Below are 21,461 nucleotides of genomic sequence, written 5' to 3'. Positions count from 1 at the left end.
GGCCGGCACAACCACAGCCACAGGAGCATCGCACTGGGCCGGCACAACCACAGCCACAGGAGCATCGCACCGGGCCAGCACAACCACAGCCACAGAAATGAAACCTAGGTGCAATTTCCCTTCCTTTGATGCTTGCCTGACCGTCTCCTGCTCGCCTGCCAGTCTGCAGAGGAGCTTTCCTGCCCAGTTTCCAGACACCCCGCTCCTAAGCGTGCCGTTGTGGTACGCGTTACCTGTCAGGAGCTCTCCACTGCAGCAGCGTGGCACTCGGTACATGGGTTTTGCTTCCTTACTGCTGACAGTACCTTCCTCCTTCGCAGAGCCAAGGCCAGCCGGGAGGATGGTGGTCCCTGCTGACCCAGGAGAGGTTTCTGCAGGAGCCCCGAGGAGCAGGGACGGGATCAGTAATCCGTGTCTGTGCTCTCCAGGGACTGCTGGTGAAGCGCCTGGTTCAGGGCTTGCAGGACAGTCGGCACTTGTTCCTGTCACTTGAGGAGCACAAAACCCCAACAGGAACTTGTTTTTTTCAGTCAAAGGAAGAGAGAAGAACTGAAGATTCCCTTTCCTGGAGTTTTCCTGAGTATGGACTCAATAGGGTGTTAAGTCCTGAGGCCACAGAGGCAGCGCCCAGGCAGCAGCTCTATAAAACAGGAGCAAAGATTAAGATCTTTGCTCTGATCAGATCCAGAAATCAATTTCTTCTTCTCCTAGGGTTCTTTTTATTTACCAATTTCTGCAGTTTTACTAGAGTTATAAATATACTGCCTTTTGAGGAAAAAAAAATAGCCTCCTGCAAAACTAAGAAAGTCAGTGCCCTTCTTTTTATATCTAGCAGGTGCAAGCTACCGAAAGAGATTTCCTTTTCAGCAGACACAGTATCCAAACGCTGTGGTTTCATTCACAATATTTCCTGCATGAATGAGCCAGGCCCTCTTGTTGCCACATCTTTGGATTTATGATGTGGTCAAGGGTTTGTTATTTTCTCCTCTGCCCCCCAGTTGCCTTTGTCCGCCCGGGTGCCGCGGGGGCCGGGGCGAGTCCCCTGGCCGGAGGACAGCGCTGTGCGCCTGCCCCGAGCGGCAGCTCCCGCCTCCGGGAGCCCCCGCAGCGCCGCTCAGCCAGCAGATGCATTTTAATGACAAACGGCTGGGAGGAACACGGCTCAGAGCCCGAGTCTGTTGTCCTCGGCACAACATCATCGCATTGACTAGCGGAGCAAAATGTTTTATGTTGCTGTGAAAGGAGCCGACACGGCTGGAGATTTAATCATTTCGGATTCATCTTGGCATGGCGCCACTAGTGCGTATAAATGGAGCGTTTAATGTTTAATGTGCTGTTCTGACTGAGCTGTGACCTTCTTGCGCAATTGCATGTCGGGGATTTCCGATGCGGTGTCACTACAAGCAGCATTGCCACTTACACCATTGGAAGTGGGTGAAAACCAGGCAGCCTGGCCCAGCGAGGGATCAGGACCAGTATACTGGCTGGGGCTGCACTGGTGCCTTCTGGACTCACCAGCACGTGGTTGTGATGCACAGCGGGACACTCCAGGGTGAGATTTCCCTGACTGTGTTGGTCTGCACCTATTAAATAACTGCAGAAGTTCAGAAAGGACACCCCTCTGATAACACGTCCCTTGGTTTGGGGAAACAGAACAGTCTGGAAAATGAGGTGCCACCAACGGCAGGAGGCTCCTCTTTTCCCACCCAGGTCATCCTTCCACAGCTGGAGACCACAGTGAGAGGACACTGGGAGTCCTGCCTCCCTGTCAAAGCATCAGGAGACTTGGACCTCTGCCTCACGTTTTGCAAAAGTAAAGTACTAAAATATTATGGAAGCATACTATGGAAATGGAAGCAAAGGGGAAAATGCTTGTTTTGTACATATATTTTTTCCAGCAGAACGTCGGACCCCTACGGCACGCAGGCTTCCTCAGGATGCTTTGTCAGCCACAGCAGCGATTGTTTGCGAGGTTCCTCTTTCCCCCTACTACATCATTTTTATTGGCTTGCTGGGTTTCCGCTGCATGTGCTTCTCACTTCTCCACCAGAGAAAACGAGCAACACACAGGCTGGGCATGAGAATGACAGCAAAGAGAAAGAACTGGAAAGCACTTAATGCAAATTAACCTAGGGCCAGGTTGAACCCAGCCACTGCTCCCCATCTAATATCATTATTGGGTTTTTAAGAAGTATCTATGTGCTAGGAGGAAATTTCAGGTGCTGTTATTTGTACTTTGCCCCAGTGTGGGTCAGACGGAGCACAAAGCAAACTCCCATATGCTCTGCCCCAAGGAAACCACCCTCCCATTTCTCCTGTCCTGAGACTTGGGGGTAATTCGTTGCCCCAACATTGCAAATGCCAAATGTGACAGGATTTGCTGTGGTCAAACTCGGCATCGCTGCTGAGGAATCAGCTCTGAATCTGAAATACATTATTTTCTTTGAACATTTCCCCTCTGTTGCTAAACATTACCCCCTGTCAGTATCTGCTGAGTTTCTTAGTTAGGTTTCCTGAAACTGTCATGGACTTCAGGAACCTGTGTAGATCAGCTCCGTCCCTGGGGAAGGACGAGGTAATGAAGTCATCCCTGACAACTGTTCCCTGTTCTTAAAGACCGTCCCAAGGTGGAGGTCCTGCAGCCTCCTCGGGAGAGCCGTTCAAGCCCTTCATAATTGTGGAAAATACATGACACCGTGGGATGATCTCCACAGTATGACTTCAATCCCATCTGCTTCGGTTTTCTAATAACACCTCTTACCATCAGTGAAAATCTCTAACTCAGTATTTGCAGACAATAGCACACACAAGTACCATCGCAGTGAGAACACTTCCCCGAACAAATGGATTTCAAGAGATTTGCTGAGCTTTAGCTGCAAGGTTAACTCTGGATATAAGGAGAAAACACAGAGGGCCTGTAAGATATCGAGAGAAGAGCAGGTTAGACAAAGAGGTGTGGAACCATTATCCAGCGAGAGGTCTGACGCTGTGCTGGGCAGCCAATTCAAATGTGTGAGTGCCAGGACGGGTCTTTCTACAAAGTGTCAGCCCACTAGGAACTGGACAGGAATTGGCAACTTGTTTCAGATCAGAACACTAAATACCATAAGATGGACAATGAGGACGTTTGCTTGTTATTAACATGGGCTGATTTTGCACCTACATGATGGAAGGGAACACACCTCTTAGTCATCCCAGGCGATGAACCAAAGCCCGGGGGCACTCCAGCTGCTTAAGAGCAGCGGCTTAAGGAAACTTTGGGCAAATCAGAGCTGGTTGCGTCTGCCTAGGGAACATGGAGGCTCCTGAGATGTTTGCAGATGGCTCGTGTGGAAGGACAAAGCACGTTCCTGGCTGCAGGGACTGCAGGTCCCCAGCAGCGTTTCACTGGAGAGGGAAAGGGAGGGACGCACGAGAGCCCCAGGCCCAGGCGTCTCTTTGGAATAACGGCAACTGGTGTGATGGCACCAAGAGGAGGGGAAAGGCAAGTGCTTGGGGCACGTCATTGATGTAACTGTAGCAGAAGCTAAAGGGACAAAACGGCATCTGATTCCCAGGTTAATTTGTAATGGGAAGAGCAATAGGAAGTGGGCAGAGCATGTCAGAAAGATGTGCAAACAGAAAAGCAGCTGACTGTACATACCCAGAAACATATCTGACAAGAGATGTATCTCACTGTACTTTAGAGACATCTCTCTGTTCCCCCTGCATGGTGACACTGGACTCCTTTACAGTCACAGGAGAGAAAAAGGCCCATTTACAGAATGATTCATCTGACCTATTTTAGACATTTACTCTAGCATACAATGACTCATGTCCTTGGGGTGCCCATTTCTTTCCTATAAACAAGAGTCTAGACAAGTAACTCAGCTGTAGACATCCACAATTAGTTGTCTACATTTGGACAGATGAATTCTGTCTCTAACGTTCCACCAGAAATCAACCTACAAGCTACGCCAAAGACAGCTCTGGTTGATAGCCACGATAGGGAAGAGAAACAGGGCCATCCATTCTTTTTGATGGTGCGTAGCTCCCTGCACAAAATGCTTAAAGCACTAGCGAAAAGATTAACCATCCTGTGAAAGGCTGCACTGGCACCACTGCAACAGCAGCAGGGACCAGGAAAACGAGACTCATTTTTTCAACTATTTTTCTAACCTGCACCTGTGTCTAATTAACTGGTGTCAGTCCCCTTTTCAATCAAAGACATTTCACAAAAGGAAGCACAGATCAAACCAGTTTGTCCTGCAGTCTCCTCTCGGGATGGGTTGGTAACGGCACGATGGGTGTCTGGCCACAGGCTTCCACTCTCCCAGACTTGAGAGGCCACAAGAAGAGCTGGTGCCAAGTCTCTTGCTAATCCCCAGGGCCCCGTGCACTGCCAGCACGGCTGGTGCTGTGCTCGCTGACACGGGGCTCTTGGGAGCCCCCTGGGCTGGGGAAGCTGGCAGGAGCTCGGGAGGCTTTAGGAACCAATAATCTGGATGAGAAGTCAGGTCAGACCACAGGGAAGGCTCTTTTTTTTGACAATTTTAAAGTGTTTCTCACTTCAGCCTGTCAGTCTGATTTCCTATGGCTCATACATTCACAATGTCTGTGTCTCCCTCAACAACTTTGAACTAATTGAGCAATTTCAGCCAAATCTGACATAGAGATCACAGCCTCAGAGACGATTCAGTTCCTCAAAGGTTTGTAAAAATAGACATCCACGTAAAGGAGAGAGATGTTATGAGTAACCTCGTCGGAACAGAAGGCTGCAGCGTGCACTCAGCCTTGGTTAGACACTGGAGGACCCACAAGGGACAGAGCCATTACAGCTCCTCCAGAGCCCAGCCGGGGGGACAGTTCTCCCGAGCTCCCCAGCAACCCAGACACAGCCCCAGGGGAATCCAGGCTCAGGTTCACCCAGCAGCCACAGACCCCCTGTGTTATTCTCTAGGTGCCGCATTCAGCCAAGCTCTTTCAGATGGCCCAGCGCTCCTGCTACCCTCTGTTCCCAAACGGTGTCACCATCTCTGATGACACATCATGGCTACGAAGCATCCTCTAAAAACCGTATGAGAAACGGGCTTTGCTCGGCCCGGGGAGCAGCGGTGGAGGAAGCTGCTGGTGGGGTGCAGAGCTCACACACGTGCGCATGTGTGGGAGACCCTGCGTTTACAACAGTGGCTTTTAATGGTTTCTTCCACACTGTTGTGCTGATTGATAGCTTACCACGGAGCTGTTAACACAGCAATATCCCAGCCCTATTTACAGACATCTCTGCACATTTACTTTGTCACAAGTAAACTCTGCACACGGCAATAAAGCTTAAGGTAATGACTTCTTCAGCACAAAGCCAGCAATTTCCTGTCAGCCTGGTTTACAAATGGCTAACTCGGGGGTTAATTTTCAACTGCAGCTCCAAAGGTGGCTATGCAAAGCGAGGATGAGGGGAAGGAGAAACTCTAGGCTGTGCCACTCTGAGCTGTGTCATCCCTGCTCCAAAGGATGAACACGATGGGACAAATCCCCCGTGTTCCTGTGTCCTCACCCACAGGCACAATGTTTGGTTCTCTTTCCACCAGTAAGAAAGCAAGTAAACAGCAGCCCCAAGTCTCAGGCTAACTCCGCATGTTAATGTTTTTAAACATCCTTCTTAAAACCAACCTTGCCGTTACGCAGCTGAGAAGATGGTGCGGTGACATGAGGGGAGGTCACGGTGGGTTTCTCCTCCGGACGCCTTTCTGAGGGAGATACACAGAGCCAGGCACCTCAGCGCCCTCCCTATGGCACTTCCCATGGGGCATATGGACGCAGCACAGCGAGGCGGCAATGCCACGAGCCGGGCTGCAGATTACCCCACACTGCAGCCATCCAGCACCCTGCCCCGAGGAAAACAGAGGGGATTGTTGCTCTGTCCCGCATGCACCAAACTTCACGTGCTGAAACTAAGAGCTTAACATCTCCAGCCTCCTTCTATAATTAGTGCGGAGAGAGGATGTCTGAGAACAGGAGCCTATTTTAGGTGTTGTGAGTCACCTTCCAGAGACACGTATCTTTTTTTTTTGCACTGACCATGCAGAAGGATCTGAAAGTAGATACCTAAAATAGGTGGTAGAACTGTGCATTGAAAGCTTGGAGTACCCTGCCCTTTAACTGGGTTAGGATGTTTTTCCTTGAGAAGGGTGTGAAAACACTTTGTCACACTGAAATCTAAACCGCTGCAGCTGGGAGTGCTGTCAGCAGCCACGCAGGCACACGGGGACACGATGGTGCGTCCTAATGAGACTGGACAAGAGCAAACTGCTCCACCCTTGCCTTGGTGTGGCCTGTCTTGCTTTCCAGCACAGCCCCTGAACCGTGAGAAAACAGCTTTGGTGTCATTGGAAAGGAGAGAAAAGTGAATATCTTTCCATCTGTGGAGAAAAGGCCAAAGGATCGAGCGTTCCTCTTGACTCCATACATAATATTTTCATTTTTGGCCATCGCTAAAAGAAGAAGAAACTAAAGATGGGAGAAGCCATCCTCTTGATGCAGTCTCGCCTGTTTGTGGGGGACACAGTGCTAGGGGAAGGGCTGAATGGAGCTCGAGTGGAGCTTTGGAGTTCTCCACACCACTGTCCAAGGTTTGGGGACTTCTTTTTCCCTCATCTTCCTTTTCTGCTTTTTCTTGGTATTTCACTTCCCATTGTCTCACAGAAAACCCTCAGTTTCCATTTTCCATGATGAGCTGTTGTATTTTTCCCTTTTTTCCCACCTTCCCCATTTATCCTACAGCGAGATCCCTCTTACCCTCCCCAGCTTCCATGAAGGTTTCCTTGGCCCTTCTGTAGATAATTCAGAGCTTTATAGAATGAGCCCCCTTTCAGCTCTGCATCCTCGTAAGCAGCTCCCTGAATATGCTTCTTGTTATTTTTAAGAATCTGTTAGAATTAAACCCCAGTAAGAGATCTGCCACCATGGAAGGAGATAGCACATTAATCAAAGACATGGGCCTTTCGAGCTGCCTGGGCAGGACCAGCCTGGGACTGATAAATTGCACCTGGAGGTAACCAATAAATCTGAGAAGTCATTTGCTTTTTATGAACAGGAGCGGTGGGGGATCCAGCTGCCAAAGGAATTTGGGTGGAAGGAGAGCAGAGCCTGAAGCTCTTGACATGTTTCCCTTCCCATTTCCCTCTCCCTGCTGCCCCTGATGTCCACCCGCACCACGCAAAGCGGTGGGAAATACTTGAATTACGCTCAGGGGTTTTTTGGAGGTGCAAAAGGATGGCTGGGATTGAAGCGCTGCCCGGCACAGCACCACAGCCATCCTGCCATGGGCTTTGCCAGCTGGAGACGTCCCCATCCTCCCCTGACCGTGCTGCAGGAGGACTTTGGCCATTCTGGGTCTCAGGACAGCAGGAACGCTCCTCGCGAGGGGCACAGCTGGACCCAGATGTGGCGTGCCGGGACTCCCCAGCTCCTTTCACCCAAATGTCACTGCCTTCCCCCACTGCTCTGGGGCCCTGGGCCACTGTCCCTGTTCCACTGCCCCGTGTGAGTATCAGCTCAGAAGTTTGGGAAACGTATTTCTCACCCTCCTTGGTTGCAAATGTTTTTGTGATGCCCTCATCAACAAAAATATAGCTTAAATCATTAATTACACATGTGGTCCTAGACAATACTGCAACTGACTCTGTTCAAAAGCATGGGGTCAAGAAAAACCCATCTGCTGCACTACCGCCCAAAATATCATTTCCTGTTGTCTCCAGCTCACACGCTCCCCGCGGCAAACAGCTTTTCATAACCATGCATTTCACAGAGCTGAGCGCGTGGCTGCTACAAACACACCTCAGCCACCTACACTGCAGATGTTTAGAAGGGAGGATCACAGACAGGACGCGATCACAGGAGAGATTGGAGAAGACATGGGTTAAAACATTTCCTCCTTCTCCCTTTCTTTTCTTTCCACCTGAACATCACTAGGACAGCCTGCAAGAGCCTTCCTGACATGAGCAGCAGCTTCTCCAGAGGGCCAGGGCCGCTCATGGGCAGCACGGCTCAGCTGCTGGTGCAGAGGAGCAATCTGCTGGTGTCCGCTCCAGCCACCATGGGGAAAAAGTGCATTTCCCCAGTACGGGATCTACTAGGCATTAGAGCACAATTTAGATGTAAAACTTCAAATCACAAAGCTGCATTAAAGCCTGCCTTTCCCCTCCGACTTTGCTGCAACAGAGGATCAGAAACTCACTTGGAAATTCAGAAGTGTTTGGGGTGAAGCACTCCATAACAATAAAGAGGCAATCGTTATTCTGCTCTGGCTTCACTGGACTCTCCTGAGGCTGATTCACTGGGTACCAAAAAGGATCTCTGCTATCTAAATGTTCATTCTTCGAAGCCAATCCCTCTCTGGGCAGGGAGGACGACAGACTCATCTCTTCTGTGCCTGCCAGTGCCACACCTGGGGGATAAATGTGCCCCCTCCCTGGGCACTGTGTACAGAGCTGGTTTGGGTGGTGCGACCTGCCTGCCGGCCATCGGCACCGAGCACCGGGGCTGGTGACCCACGGCGCACCGGGGCTGGTGACCCACAGCGCTCGCTGTGCTGGTTCTGCTGATGGACACGGTGAGATGGAGTGTTTGATCCCAGCCTGGCCCAAAACTGCTGAAGCAAGAACTGAGATCTCGGTCGTTATTTCTTGAAAGGCTCCTTCGCCGGTTCAGGTTGAGGACGCCAGCAGAGCAGACACTGTGGCCAACACCCTCCATGGCAGTTGGCGGAAAGCTTTTTGAGATTAAGGGAAATAACATGAAGAAAGAATCTCATTTCTGTGCCAGAAACACACACAGCCTGAAGCTTATTTCACTGTGCAGAGGATAAGCATTGGGGGGGCCTATTCTAACACCCAGTAAATTCAGTAGAAATATTTCTGCTTCTTTCAGTGGGTCCAACCGAGGAAAGCCTAGTGCTTAAGGAGTTCTTTAACCCTAAACTCAACTCTCTGAGAGCCAGTCTGGTCAGATCTCTATTTTTGTGTTTTTCTGGGGGATTGCTTGAGAAGAGAAGGCAGATAAGAGCTGGGTCTAAAAAAACAGTCCTTGTTTTCTTTCTGACTATTTGAAACTGTGGCTTAGTTTTATCAGTAACCCAGCCCGGTGCAGCTATTGCAGACCTGGCTGCCCTCAGCACTCAAGTGCGATCCTCGCAGTTTGTACAACCTCGCATCAAAGGGAGGGCAGAGCAATGAAACCATTCGAGCGTAACCTTTAATAGGACATCTGAGGAAAAGAGTGAGAATGAAGTAGCATTTTACAGAGACAGTCATGATAGATTCAACCATATCCAGGTCTGAATATGAGCTCCTCTAAACTATTCAAGTTAAGCTCCAGTCTGGTTACATTTTATAAAGACTGTGCATCGTGCTAGACATAAATCACAATTAAAAATAGGCAACTTTTAAGAAGGAAATAACACTGCAAGATAACCAAACAAACAGCTTCGGCACAGCTCCAGCTCCGTGTCTCGTCAAGCGTGGCCCAGGCTGTGCCGGGGTCCCCTGTGCCACGTGGAGACCGCAGGACCCGGTACAGCCCCCGCGGCCCCCAGCCCCAGTAAATCAGAGGTGATCTGGAGCAGGTGTTCCCTGCACTCCCAGAAAGGAAACAAATCCTCCCAGAGTCAGCAGGGCTCACGCTGGCTCCTCTGCAGGCTGAGATTAAAGCAATATGCCAGCAGGCCGTTTATAAGGCCTCAGTGTGCGCTTTAGAGCCCCGCAGGGGCACTCTGACTCAATTACCGCACGATGTGGACTCCTCACCAGCCCACCCCCTCATAATGAACAGACCTGCAGGTTCCAAATCTTTAAGAAGAAGGAAAATACCACCAAACAGATTAGCTCCACAGTTGTGCTGTTAATTATGGGTCATTTAGTTCAGTTAATCAATAGGCAGACTTCTTTAACCGGTTAATTATGCCAAACTGCTTCCACAATGAGCAGGTTTGCTGCTGGTTGTTAACCGTGAAGGGATAATATTCACTGCAAAGATAAGCACAGTCACAGCCTTCAGACAAATGCTTTGCAGTGCCCTGAATTTGTGTTTTCACTGGCTGCAATTTAACGTGTTCCACCCCAAACAGAGACTTATGGCCGGGACAAAAAGGTACCAGCATCACTGGCTTCTCAGTGCTGCACCAGCAGGGTAAATATCTGGCCACATCCCTGAGTGAATCATTTGGATTATTTCCTCTCCAAATTCCTCCAGGCTAAACAGGAGCTAAAAATTATCTACCCAAACCAACCAGCAGAACTTCTTTGGTGGCAGCCCAGGCAAAACCAACCAGCCTGTGCAGCTCCCTGCCGCGCTTTGCCAGGCTGCTGCACCAGACACGTCCCAGCCCCGGCGGAGCCTGCGGAGCCGAGCCGCGTCCTCCGCTCCGACCCTCAGAGACGAGATCTGCACGTGGAGGAGGAGGCCTGGGCTCTCGGCTTCTCAAAACAGATAAAATGTCAACACAACCTCTTGGTACTTGTAGTTGTTTAGAAAAAATAATGGATTTTGTTGCACACTTGAAGAACTGATTACTGGATTCAAGGCCTCTGTTGAGGTCACCAAATACTTATTGCAACAGAGCGAGATAAGAGCTGAGTGATAACAAAAAATTGTATGTGAATCTCCTGGATATTTGTTTTTCCGGAACAAAGCGCTCTGTGCTTGGGGCTCGCCCGCAGGCTGCTCGAGCTGCAGAGCAGCAGCCGGCTGCGCGAGCACCCTCGGGCACGGCGAGCGCCACCGCCAGGCCCACGGGCGGTTCCGACGTCCCTCCCAGCCCCGAGGACGACAGCAGCGCTGGCACGCCAGCCAGGGCCCGGCCGCGGTGCTTGCGCTGCTCTGACTCACTGCAGTACAAGCCACGGTTCCTGTCCTGCTTCTATCCCCTATTTTTATTTCCCCATCTTATTTCCCCTTTTTAAGCCCCATCTACTGGCAAAGCAGACCTGGCTTCTGCTGCATGAGAAAGTCCATCGATGGTGCATTATTGGAATAAAGAAATGCAAATGCAAGCCTTGGCGGTAAGCGCTTGCTAAAAATTTCTCTCCACAGAGAAGTCATACTGTTGTAACTACACCAGCATGACTAATATAGTTTGATGCTGCCATAAAAACACAACTAGAGACAACAAATAAGTAATACCGGTAGCATTAGCCATCTTTAACTAGAGGAGAGTTCAAGGTGTCGATATGACCATCCAGAACAACCTCAGATTAAATCACTGTGTGTCTAATTCAGCCCATTATACCAGCACAAAACTTGCATTTCTCCAAATCTTAATAACAGAGGAAGCTTGAAATGCATTGCTCGGGTGGCACAGCAGCCGACAGCCCACAGCCTGTCTCTGCTGCCTCTGCTCGCGTCTCTGGTGGCCTTTTGGGGACCATTCTCAACCCAGCAAGACCTCCAGAGCTGCAAGCAAGAAGCTTGTTGCAGGTAGAAGTTTTAGCTTTGCTCCCCATCACCTGGTTTGTGACACACGGAGCTGTGTTGTTTTAAAATGGGCAAGGTTTGACTTCCACATTTGTCTGCAATCAGCTCTTTCTAAAATGTACCGTTGGAGCACAAGCTTTCTGTACGCTTTTCAGTTTCAGGTGCTGTTTTTGTAACCTCCTCACAAGTTTACTAAAACATTGAAAAGATTGCAGTGTTGACTGGGAAAAAATGGAACACAGACTTGCAGAAAAAAGGGCTTCGCTGAATCACAAAACCTTGCAGAAGTGATAAGGTTCGTATCCTGAGGCAGCTTGTTAAAAAGCTGCACTGATTTCTTATTGGAAAACAAGGTGCTATGAGAAAGGGCTGCAGTTGGATTCCAGGGGAGTTAGAACTTAAGGATCAAATTCCAGGCTAATTCCAAGGTTTACTCTGGAAAAAGTGCTATTGAGATTTAAAACCACTCCTTGGTAGTACTATAAAACATCATACATTCCCATGTGCAACTGATTTACTAAACTTCAACGCATATGTCAGGAGCTGGAATGTCAACCTGGAAACGGGGAGACAGAAGCTTAATAGTTGAGAAGAAGAAGAAAACCCACGCTACAAACCCCACCAAACATCAGAGAGACGGTTTTTACCCAGATCACTAGAAAACAATAGGACAAGGAGTATTCCCTCGGGACACACGATGCTAGATGGCAGATGTGATTCACAGAGACATTCAATCAGATGGCGCATCAAAAGCAATGGTAAATTACACGTCTTCCATAAAATAAAAATAAGTCATAGCTACTTGGCGATGGAGGAAGGCAATTAGAGCTCAGCATTATTTGTTAAACAACAGGCACAAGATAGTGAATTTTTTGCAATAATAGCCATTCCTGGTCATTCATTTTGAAGAGAATAAATCTGTCACTTGAGTGAAAACAATTGACAGCACCATTTATTACCTTGCATGCTTCAGAAAAACAGCACAATTTACATGTTGCCCTTTGGCACCGGGACACTCAGCTCGGTTAGAAACAAAGCAAAAATATCTACAGACCTGGTAGCAAGGATTTAAGCAGCAACTGACCTCCTGTGGTTTTAACTCCTATAACGGTGCGCTCCTGCTCAGCCGCCGGTTACAGGAGAAACGGGTTCTTCTGGAGAATCTGCAGCCTCAGGATTGAAACACGAGGGGTCACGCAGAGGTCTCTGTATCTGATAGTTCAGAGAGTAACATTTTAGCTCTGATCCTCTGAGATGGCTCCTGGGAATTACAGATATTTGGTTTCCTTTCAGAGGCTTCAAAGGGCCGGGTCCCTCAGAAAGGACATTTTCCCTTAGCTCATGAAGATAAATCTCTGCACTAAATCTTAGCTTTGCTTTTCATACGGAGACGGACAGATCCTTGGCAAATTTGAGCCATTTAGCCCACTGAAAAACAAGCCAACACACCTAAGGGAAACGCTGTACTACTATAATAGAAAATACGTAGCCAAAAAATCATCTAAATGTTCTAAAGTGCTGCCCTTTAGAGTAATGTCTTTACAGTGCTAGCTGTTGGCTGGCGTTCCTTTTCGAGGACTTTAATAGGTTTCCTATGGCACCTGTTACAAATGCATGAGGCGCTCAAATTTGGGATCAGCTATAATAGAAGCGAAGTCTGCAGACAATTTTGGGAAGTCACTTTAAAGAGATATTTGCCTCCTCAAATCCAACAGAACTATTTAGATCGAGAGCTATTACAAACCTCTATCAAGCACTTCTGCATTCTTCAGCAGCAGGAAGTTGTCCAGAATGGATCCATTGGAAAGTCTCTTGGGGGTTCAGCTGGGACTCGGGTTGACGGATGGACGCGGGTCCTGGCCAGGCGCTGCCGAGACCGGCGCCGCGCGGGAGGTCTCCACCGCTCCGGCGCACTGACGCGAGAGCCAAAACACACAGCTTTTCTCACCACAAAAACCTCTCGGTTTGGCAGCGTCCATTCCAGCTCCCGAAGGTCCCGCCGCGCTTCCCTTTCACCATCGTCCCTGAGTCCGCACAAGGGCAGACCAACACCGACCACTCTCTCGTTACGCTTCACATTTAAAGTGGGCTTTGATGTTTATTTCCACTTTCCCCCAGCAAGGTCAAGAGATGCCGTTTACTAAGAAGCTCTGTTATTCCCAAACACTATTCTATGCGTTGTAAAAGCCCAGGGATACCAACACTGCTGAGGGCAGCCCTTATATTCTCAACACGCACCTCGTGCCTTCGCGCCCCCTCGCACAGCAGCTGCTCTTTGTAGAGCCGTGAAGAAACTGTCACTCTGAAGTACCCTGTTCTCAGCATTAGGACGTAGTTATAAGAAAGAAAGTGAGATCTTGGGTCTCAAGTATCTTAATGGAAGATTTTAGTCCTCTGCTATTACAGAATATTCACAAAGATCCAGGCTGTATCTTAGCCTCTTTCTTTTCCCTATTCTCATTCCTGGAGATGCTAACATATAATCAAAATATCTTTTTTTCCTTATTTCCTGGGGTTTTTTTAATAGTTATCACTGATCTGTAGTTACATTGTCAAATAAACTGCTGATACAGGTATATCTTTTACTGTAATTTCTAGCACTGCAGAGTGGAGTTTAATTTTTTTCCCCCTTTTAACATTGCAGCATAAAATTCCACCTGACTCAGGTGTCAGTTCAGAGCTCAGAAACACCCTGATCCAAACCCTCCATTTGAATGGATAGAAGCACCAAGGAGAACATCAGAGGGACCTGGACAGCCCGGAGCCGTGGAGCCGCTGCCCACAGCCGCAGACCCGACCCGCGGGTGAGCCCCTGTCCCTCAGCACAAACAGCAAACATCTGGAGTTCTAAACCTCCTTCTCCAGTAAAGTCGAGAAACTAAGACTCTAGGTAGGGATTATTTAAACCAATTTTTCCACTATTCAGAAGATACAGCTTCTCTTCAGAAGAGCCAGGGTAAGATAGTATAGATGGTTTTCATTTTTAAACCATTCATTGCACAGCCAAATGTGCAAATATTTGGGTACTCTGTGTGATGGACTTTTGGTTCGCTTGTTTTCCTCAGACCTGACAAAGGTGTCCTGAGGAGGAATTGTGCCTGGCCTGGGTACGGCTTTATGAAGGGCAGGTTAGATCTACTCACACTGAGGGTTCTCCGAACCACGCCTACAATTCTTTATCCCATTCCCTTCCATGTCCCCTGCTCTGCTTCTGCCACCTTCTCTAAACAAACAAAATTTGGCAGCGGATGAAGCAGCACAATACCGGGCTTGTGGGGCAAACAGAGGTCACATACCCTATCTCCGTCTGTGGAGCCTAAAAGCAGAGTACTTAGTGTTATTAGCTTTTCTGCATGAGTGATCAATCCCAAATTGGACATGTGGATGCCATGGACAGACTGATAAAAGCAGCATTTATTTTTTCTGAATGGTCTATTTACTACTTGCTTGTGACTGCAATAGCAGACTGCAGGCGATACTGCAGCCATACGCTGTTATCATGCTGTGTGATAAGGCTGAACCATTAGGCAGACAATAAATAAATAAATATAAGGGAAAAGTGCTCCTGCAAATGCCAGGGGAATACTTTAAAGCAGGCTGGACATCTGCTTAGGAGCTGACACCCTAAATCATGTTCCAGTTCCCAGGCTGCTCCTCCGCAGGGGTATCTGAAGATATAATACAGGCTCCTACCTAGTTTGGGTGGGTATTGGAGGGTCACTCTACCCACAAAGTTTCACCCAAAATACTGTACAACAGAAGAACCAAATGCTGCTGCCCTTTCTCAAAGACACTCAGAAGTAAGGAAATGTCCGGTCCTTGCACAGCTTTCCCTCGCAGCCCTGGGTGAGGGATGGTATCCTTGTTTACAAACGGGGACACCGAGTCACGTCACGCTGTGCCCAGCGGCACGGCATTTCCCTGCACGCAGCTGGGACCTTCACTGCAGCCTAAGAAACCCTGATACCAACACCCACACAGGCTGCGCGGTGATGGGAAACAAGTGCCTGGTTTGCCACGGCTTGCTCAGGGCCCCGTGCGGCTCAGCTCACCTTTCTCTGAATTCAAAGTTCCTGTTTCCTGCGAGCAGGGAGGTGTGCACAACGTACAACGGGGCACTTCTCACCAGCGCGGGGCCAAGAGCTTGTTCTGAAGGTGACTTCGAGGCCACCACAGCCCTTATTTGATCTTCCTTATTCTCGAGCGTCTAGAAGGAACTGAAAGAAGCCATGTCCTTGGATCATGGAAATCAGAGCAGGGCACCACCTCAGTCTGGTCATGGCCTCTTGCAGCATGAGGGCGCCACCCATTTCTTTAAAATACTCCTGCAGCTGCATTTTTTCTCTCGTTTCACTTCCCTTGTCTGTCCCGCTCTTTGGCACCGCAGAGCTCGTGTCAGGACGCTCAGACCCGGGGGCAGCAGCAGACGAGCTGGGGCCAGCTCTCCGCTCCCGGCCGGGCAGCGCGGGCACCCCCGGCTGCTCCAGCACCGCACGGCAGCGGGGAACACGCAGAGCGGCCTGAAACCCGCTGCTCTGCTGCCCCTCGGGTAACCCCTTCATGGGCAGCGCCCTTTCCACATGGCGAGCGTGCTGACGTACGCTGGCACATCTCAGTCACTGTGCTCCAGAAAGGGCTTTCCCCGTGTCCAGCCTCGCTAGGAAACCACCCCACAGGGGCTGAGGGTCGCTGTCCCGCCTGAGCACCAAAGGAGCAGCACAAGAGCTGTGCCCTGTACAAAAAGGGGCACACAATTTCCCTTCACCAGGAGCCTCCACTTAGGTCACGTTAAACCCACTGAAATCACAGCCCAAGCCAAATAACACCCCCTTTTAACACCAGGAGATTTTTGGTTATTTTCATTTGCGGATTAATTTGAAGAAAAGTCACTATTCAAAACAGGGAAAAATATTGCCATTTCAGACAGCTTTACAAGTTGCTCCAAGTCATTTGCAGCCCAGTAATTTGAAATGTCTGCTCTTGCAAAGCTGTCTACATTCTTTGGCACAGCTTAGTTTTCCACTGCAAATCCCATGCGATTAATCTATTCTTCAGAAAGGGAAAGGCAAACGAGGAAGTCCAGTTGCAACAGAAACCTATGGGAATCTTTCGGTGAGTTTTAATAGGAACTGAACTAAACCCTGGGTTAACTCGAGACGCTGGAACAATCCCCAGCTCGAGACAGATATGGTAAATGCTTGGGACGCCAGACATTGGGAATGGACCATAACGACTGACCTTTCATACCCCCAGACAGCGATAGTCCTGGCGCTGGCTGCCCGGCACCATCACTCCTGAGCAATGGATCCAACACACCCGGCTCAGGGGGCTGTGACAGGGACTTACTGCAACTGCCCCCAGAGCTGATCACTGAATGAACACTAAGAGGGCATGCACACACCGGCCATATGCGCAATGCATCTTCTATAGGATCCACAACTAGCGGCGTGCCGGGGTCTGGCAGCGTAACAGAGCCCACGCGCAGCCCACCCACGCGCTGCAGCCCCATAGACTCGCACACGCCAACGGGGGTCTGATCTGCGCTGGGGGGATCAGGACATCTCTTCATGACTGCGTGTTCCCCAGCTTCATTCCCGAGGGCAGACACAGCATAAACTAAAGGAGAAACAGTCCCGGGGTCCCCCGTGAGTCACAGGAACAAGACACCAGGCGGGTCCATTCTCAGCTACCCCAGCGCCACAGCTCCAGCCGCCGAGCTGCTGAGCACCCCCAGCCCGCTCCCATTCGAGCTGCTGAGCACCCCCAGCCCGCTCCCATTCGAGCTGCTGAACACCCCCAGCCCGCTCCCATTCGAGCTGCTGAACACCCCCAGCCCGCTCCCATTCGAGCTGCTGAGCACCCCCAGCCCACTCCCATCGAGCTGCTGAGCACCCCCAGCCCACTCCTATTCGAGCTGCTGAGCACCCCCAGCCTGCTCCATTCGGCATGTCCTGTCACACCTCGCCCAGCCTTTCATTCAAGGGACAGCCCAAAAACACGAGCGGGTTCGTAACCCCACGAGCAATCTAACCAAAAAGAGGAGAAAACAGCTCTGCGACATCAGGTTTTAAGGAACAGGCCCCCAACTGCTGCTGAGGTTATTTTTATGGATAGCAAATTAATGATAGGTTTTTGGAAGGGAAATTGGTACGAGAGGAGATGGATTTTTCCAAAATGTCAGAACATTTTGTTTCAACATTTTTCAGAATGAAAACTTTGACATTTTGCAAGAAAAAAAATCCTAATTTAGCTTTTAGTTTAATGTTAAATGGGGATTCATCAAGAGGAAAACTCAAGAAAATAATCCATTCTATGTCAAGCATTTTAGAAGTCAGATCAAAATTAATTTGCAGTTGGGATTTGTTTAATTAATTGAACCCTCCTGGAAGGTGCGGGTCTCAGTGAGGCTGAAGTGACACAACCCAGTTTACAGATTCAGGTGTCGAGACAGAAATTGTACATTCAAATTAAAGGAAGGTGGGAGAAGAGAAACCCGATGGGAAGAGCAGCACGTACTGAGACACAGGGAACAGGCTGGGAGAGCGACTGAGATGTACAGCACTCAACAGTGCAGGTCACGGGCAGGAATGCTCCAAGCAAAGGAAACACTGTAGGAGTGCATTGACACCCCTGGAAGGGGATGGAGGGTTTGGCATTACAGGGGGAAAACTGGGATGCAGAAGAAGACAAGGGGATTTGCAATCATGCCTTAATCCCCTTGCATCCTCGGGCTAAACTCAGCTTCAGAAGATACAAATGCTTAAACAAACATGAGTCAATTTATTATTCCTCGGTGTTTCAGATCTTCCTCACCTTCTGCCTGGCTCATTTACTGCAATTAAATGCTTGTAAACACATTATACCCTGAAAGCTACATTTTCCTGGTAAGTGGTCACCTTAACCTCCTCTGCTTTGAGTGCGGCTCATATTCCCAAGGTCACACTATAATCACTGAGTAATGGGACCAAAGTGAATGGCTAGGTCACTTGGTTCAACAAAACTACCTCCAGCATCCAAACCACAAATGCAACTGTGCTTTGCTGATTACTGCGACAAGCACTGCTCACACGGGAAAAAATTACTAATGTCACAGTTCTTGAAATCTTAACAACCTTGCCCTGAACGCAGCACGCATGCCGCTGTATTAAACCAGTAAGTGCGATGATGAGCTCTCCACTCATCTAGTTTTGCATTCTTGTTGGTTATGGCATTGTACACATTGTGAAACCCGCAAAGTGAAGCCTACTGTGAAATGGTGTAACTTTCTGGAAACCTAGATAAGCTTCTCTGAGCCGTTCAAAGAACTGGGGTTCGACTGCCTTGTATTCAGCTCTGTCCCAAAAGAACATCACAACCCATCCAGGGTGGGAGAACTGCGCAAGCAGCCAGAGGAACCATTAACAAGGAAGCCTTTTGCAATGCTTTGGCTGGTTTTAGTGGCAAGGTCTGAGCTGAAACACTGACGGGGACAAGGTTTATTACGGCCTCTCAATGGGAAGGAGGTTTTAAGATGGTGTAGATGAGCGCATCTTCACTAAATCAGGTCGGGTTACCAGTTTATAACAACTGGCAGTCTCGGTCTGTATTTCCTGTCCTCTTTGACACTGACAAACTGTATTGATTGTCTCTAACAAAAAAAACCCAAAACAAAACAGGGGAAAATAAACATTCCTTCCACATGTTGGAAGGTTTTGCTCTCTCCTAAACAGGCTTAGGCAGGCCATTTCTATCCTTATTTATATAGACCCTGTTCTGCCTCTCAAAGCCCTCAAAATATCTTTGCAGAAACAAGTAAGAAAGGTGAAGTTGCTGTGAAAAAGAAATACGGCGCCCGAACCGAGCGACAACGCAGCCAGAACTCAGAGATGCAGTGTGGTGCTCAGCGGTGTTTACCTGCTCCAATAACTCTGATCCCAGGGCAAAGCACTAAAGATTAGCTCCAGACCTCATTAGGCAGGATAGTACTATGTGGGTTAACAAAGTAATACCCTTGGCTTTCTTCTGCATTTCAAAAGTGGCTTGAGACCTATAAAATCCCTTTGAATTTTATTAAAAGTCTTCCGCAATCATTTTTTATCCTGCAGCCCAGTTGAGCTGAACTAATAAATTAGCATGTTATCTATGTGGATATCCATTAGAGCTTCACATGAAGATTATTAGAGCCGAAACCCTAACAACGCCGGTTACAGCTGGGGAGGAAGCAAGCTGGCCCACCCAGCTATGGGCACCAAAGGTAAGGATAGGGGACACATCTGTCCCACGAGGCCCAGGAGATGGACACCATGAAGAGCATCTCCAGCTGCCAAACAGGCAACCTTGGGCCACCCCGAGCAGGAGCCCACTAGAGCTGATAATGCATGGAAGCCTCGGGGAAGGCTCCTCAGGCTTCTCCTTACTGCACGGTGCAGGTGAGTTTTCACCAGCACTGAACTGGTACCAGCTGCCCACGCTCAGGTCTCAGCCACAGGTGAACTCCGCTTTCCAGCTGAGTGCCTGGCTCAGAGCAAACCCCGCCACGAGCAAGGCGGCACAGCAGGAACAGAAATCACACACCTTTCTCGTCGCTACCGCTGCGGGCAGCGCAGTGACAGACACGGTTTGAAGTTGGAGCGATGTACCCAGACGGGACATCAGCTTCCCACAAGACTCTTGCTTTTGTTCCTCAGACACTTTGGGATTTCTAACCGAAATGTCAGCACCAGTACAGTGTAACAGTTTTTGCTGTTTTGTGAACCTCACAAAGAAACAGGCAAACTTTAAAAATGATGCCAGGTTGTAAAAAACAGGTGCAAGATGGCAAACGGATGCTAGGAGGATGTCTTTTTAATCAGCTTCGTTGGCAGTGCTCTTGGCCGAGTGCTGTGTGCTCAGGACGGCTGGCAGGATGCTGGCTGCCCCCGTGCTGCCCCGATCGGCAATCAGAGGAGGCACCAGGGGCTGGATCCGAAACTCTGTGGTAGCTGAAGCTCGTTGCACGGGCAGAACTGCAGCCCCGCTCCCCAGGGAGAGCCAGGACTGTGCACCCCGCCGGGCCTTCCCGCTCCCCCGGGCTCTGCAACCAACCGAGGGACCAGGAGAGGGGGTTCAAAGGGCTTTACACAAGCACACACGGAGCCTTCAACAGCCTGACCCCCAAACAGGAACAAGCACCTCCTTTGAAGGGAAGGTCACCAAGCAAAAGTGCGATCATCACCTTGTCCGTGCTCCTCTACCCTGCCCTGTCCCTGCAGCACTCCTCTTTCTCCCTGCTTGTCTGCCTTCCCAACCTCCTCCTTTTTCCTTCTCCCTACTGATTATTGCTGGCCCTCTCAGAGGGGTATTTGGGCCACCTCTGCAGGCAGGAGCCTGAGGGCTAAGGCACCGAAACTGTCCAAGTATGTACAGGCAGGGGAGTGCAAAGGTGGGTTAATATACTTTCTCTTCAAGGTATTTTCCAAGGGTTATTTTCCACACCCGATTCCCACGACGCTGCCCGTGAGGAGCAGGCAGCCGGGCGCGTCCTGCAGGGCCGCAGCTGCTGCTCCGCTGTCAGCCGCCCCAGCCCGGCATACCCAGCACAGCCAGCACACGACTGGGGCTGGGAGCAATGTCATCGGCCACCGCCCAGCTCACCGAGCCACAGCAGCCCGGTTGTGCTGCCCTGCGCTCTTCTGCTTTACCTTCAATGAGACTCAGATTCCGCTTCCAGGGCTCCTGCAGCGCCCACGTGCACCAGCACCACCCTGATGTTATTGCAGACATGGGTTGCTCTTCCCCAAAGAAAAAAGCCCTTGCCTGAGCCTCCTGATGTGCGATCCAAAGTGAATTTCAAGATATGTCTCCAAGCTGCTGCTCTTTCCCTGGAGTCACTCAGACACCATTTCAGTATATCTTTATTTCCAGCCTTCCTCTTCTTCATCTAATTCCCTTTTGCCTCCCACTCCTGTCCTTTATTACTCTTCTTCTCTTCTTTTCTAAGAGGAAAAGTATTTTTTACTTTCAGTCTGTTCCTTTGCTCCTGTCATTCCCTTCAT

The sequence above is a fragment of the Nesoenas mayeri genome, assembly GCF_963082525.1.
Source record: "Nesoenas mayeri genome assembly, chromosome: 17".
In the NCBI taxonomy this organism is placed as follows: Eukaryota; Metazoa; Chordata; class Aves; order Columbiformes; family Columbidae; genus Nesoenas; species Nesoenas mayeri.
This window is presented reverse-complemented; position numbering follows the sequence as displayed.